The sequence below is a fragment of the Tamandua tetradactyla genome, chromosome 10 (genome assembly GCF_023851605.1).
Source record: "Tamandua tetradactyla isolate mTamTet1 chromosome 10, mTamTet1.pri, whole genome shotgun sequence".
Classification (NCBI taxonomy): domain Eukaryota; kingdom Metazoa; phylum Chordata; class Mammalia; order Pilosa; family Myrmecophagidae; genus Tamandua; species Tamandua tetradactyla.
In genome coordinates, this window is record NC_135336.1 from 51,179,639 (window position 1) to 51,183,054 (window position 3,416).

Consider the following 3,416-nt stretch of genomic DNA (forward strand, 5'->3'; position numbering starts at 1 on the left):
GCCATTATCAACAAAACAGAAAATGACAAGTGCTGGAGAGGATGCGGTGAAAGAGGCACACTTATCCACTGTTGGTGGGAATGTCAAATGGTGCAACCACTGTGGAAGGCAGTTTGGCGGTTCCTCAAAAAGCTGAATATAGAATTGCCATACGACCCAGCAATACCATTGCTAGCTATCTACTCAAAGGACTTAAGGGCAAAGACACAAACGGACATTTGCACACCAATGTTTATAGCAGCGTTATTTACAATTGCAAAGACATGGAAACAGCCAAAATGTCCATCAACAGAAGAATGGCTAAACAAACTGTGGTATATACATACAATGGTATATTATGCAGCTTTAAGACAAGACAAACTTATGAAGCATGTAATAACATGGATGGACCTACAGAATATTATGCTGTGTGAGTCCAGCCAAAAATTAAAGGACAAATACTGTATGGTCCCACTGATGTGAACGGACATTTGAGAATAAACTTGAAATATGTCATTGGTAACAGAGTCCAGCAGTAGTTAGAAACAGGGTAAGATAATGGGTAATTGGAGCTGAAGGGATACAGACTGTGCAACAGGACTAAATACAAAAACTCAAAAATGGACAACACAATAATACCTAATTGTAAATTAATCATGTTAAAACACTGAATGAAGCTGCATCTGAGCTATAGGGTTTTTTTTTTTACTATTATTACTACTTTTATTTCTTTTCTCTATATTAACATTTTATATCTTTTTCTGTTGTGTTGCTAGTTCCTCTAAACCGATGCAAATGTACTAAGAAACGATGATCATGCATCTATGTGATGATGTTAAGAATTACTGAGTGCCTATGTAGAATGGTATGATTTCTAAATGTTGTGTTAATTTTTTTTTCTATCTGTTAATTAAAAAAAAAGGAGATCCTCCTATATGACTACAAAAAAAAAATGAAGGTGATATTACTAATTACTAATTAAATAAATATGTGGCTAGTTTTTCCCAAACCTTTCTAGGTGAGTTTCATCAGAGACACACAGTCCCCCCTTCATTTCCAGTGATCTTTATATACTTCCTTTCATAATTCCAATACTATAGGTAAAATGTTTGCTCAGGAGAAAAAAATACATATAAAGGAAAATTGCTTTAAAGTAGGCTTTAAGAATATTCAATACAACACTGACATTGCAATTATTTGGAAATTCTGAACTAATATGTGTATCCTAGTTTTGTACAATATCCTTGACTAAATTCATACAGCAAACCATCACTACTGTAAGCACTGTCTTTGAAATTGTAAAAATGTTCCTATGTATCCTGGTCTCATAGCTCACAGCCATATAGCTAACTTTAGGGGAAATAATGTCCCCTAGAAGCCTGCGTGCCTGAATTTGAAAGAAAGAAGACAAATGAAGAGGCTCTTCTGCCTTTTTCACAGTGAGAAATTTGAAGGGAAAATAAGACACATTCTAAAGTAGAATTTGTCCATAAATCCCATCTCAACAGAGAAGGTGGAGATGGCCAAAGATAATCACTCCATGGAAAATGTTTTTACCCTCACTGGATTTACAGATAGACCAGAGTTGAAGCCCCTTCTGTTTGTGGTGTTCTCCATCATCTACATGATCACCATGGTAGGAAATCTTGGTCTGATGGCACTGCTCTGTATGGAGTGTCATCTTCACACACTGATGTACATATTTCTGGGCTACCTGGCTCTGATGGACTCATGCTGTTCCTGTACTATTACTCCCAAGATGTTAGGGAATTTATTTTCAAATGACAGAATGATTTCCCTCTATGAATGTATGGCACGGTTTTATTTTCTCTGTCTTCCTGGAAGTGCAGCCTGTTTTCTTCTAGCAGCAATGGCCTATGACTGGTATGTGGCCATATGCAGCCCACTGCAGTACCACTCCAGGATGACAAAGAAACTCTGTGTTCAGATGATTGCAGTGGCCTACATAGCTGGAAATTTGCATTTCCTGATTCATTTAGGGTTTCTCTTTAGGCTAACTTTCTGTAGATCTCATCAAATCAATCACAATTTTTTATGATGTTCTTCCTTTGTGCAGACTTTGTTGTGTTGACCCGTATATCAATGAACTAATGATACCCATCTTGTCAGGATCAATTCAGATCTTTATTACCATAGTTGTCATCTCCTATTTCTGCATTCTTTACACTATTTTCAAAATGAAATCCAAAAGGGGAAGAGGCAAAGCAGTATCAACTTTTGCATCCCATTTTCTCCCTGTCTCCTTATTTTATGGTTCTGTTCTTTTTGCTTATGTTCTACCAAATTCAGTTCAAGAAGAAGATAAAGACATACATATTGATATTCTTATACTATAATAATACCTTTTTTAAATCCTTTTATTTATAGTCTAAGAAATAAATTTATAATAAATGTGAAAAGGATTATGAAGAATAAATCACATAACATTCTGAAACAAACATCACACCCTCTAGCAAACTGAATATGCTGAATTCTTTTTTTTAAGTCAAGGGATAATAGGAAAATGTCAAATGGAAATATTGTATGGAAAATATTAAATCAATATTACATTTTGGTGTGTAAGTCAAATAATGTATATATGGATATTTAAGTTCTGAAAACATGGTTTCTATTGAGATGTATTTCAAAATATGATCTACTAGAGTCCATTAGGTATGAGTATATGATTGCCCATGAGGTCTTCAGTTGTCTCCGAATATATTTAGTTGCAATACATAACAAATTCATCAAATACTGCAAATAATTAGTATATAAAAGCAATATTGTTCATAAATATATGGAATCATGTATTTTACAAATTCAGGCACAATCCAAGTTCTCAATATTAATCTCTTCTTATGCTACACCATGTATCAGATATAAAATGAGATTTGAATTTGATTCTCAATTTCGTGTTTGTTCTTGAGATCGTTTGAATATGGATTCATGGAAGAATACGTATTTTCAAATTAAGAACATTTTCCATTTTTTTCTTAGTTCTGTATCTTCTCAAGCTCTGTGAAACAGTCTTTCAAATGCAGATTTGTCTCTCAATAGTTGAACATGATGCTACTGACAATGAAATCCCTATGGATTTGTATGCTTTCACATAGTTTAATTAGTTGTCCATGATGTATGACAGTGCAATTACAGAATATTAAATCAATGTATTTTCCCTTCTTACATGCCTTCTTCATTATTAGTAATATCACTAACCCACACTGATTATAATGCAACATTATATTAGATTTATATCATTTGTAGAAATAGACAGATGCTGTGCAAGTATCTGAAAAAAGCATATGTAGAACAATTAACACTGAAAACTGAAAGAAAAAATAACTTATTTGGACCCTACTATCTGCCAGGTATTATTTTTCATGCTTTTCCAGAGTAAAAATTCACATTTTCACATATTTAGTAGTTTATCCACATTC

General features: G+C 33.7%; 1 pseudogene; it reads left to right on the forward strand.

Moving 5' to 3' along the window:
• The first annotated feature begins 1,498 nt into the window (after positions 1 to 1,498).
• Positions 1,499 to 2,461, forward strand: LOC143647919 (olfactory receptor 5K1-like; annotated as a pseudogene).
• The last annotated feature ends 955 nt before the right edge of the window (positions 2,462 to 3,416 follow it).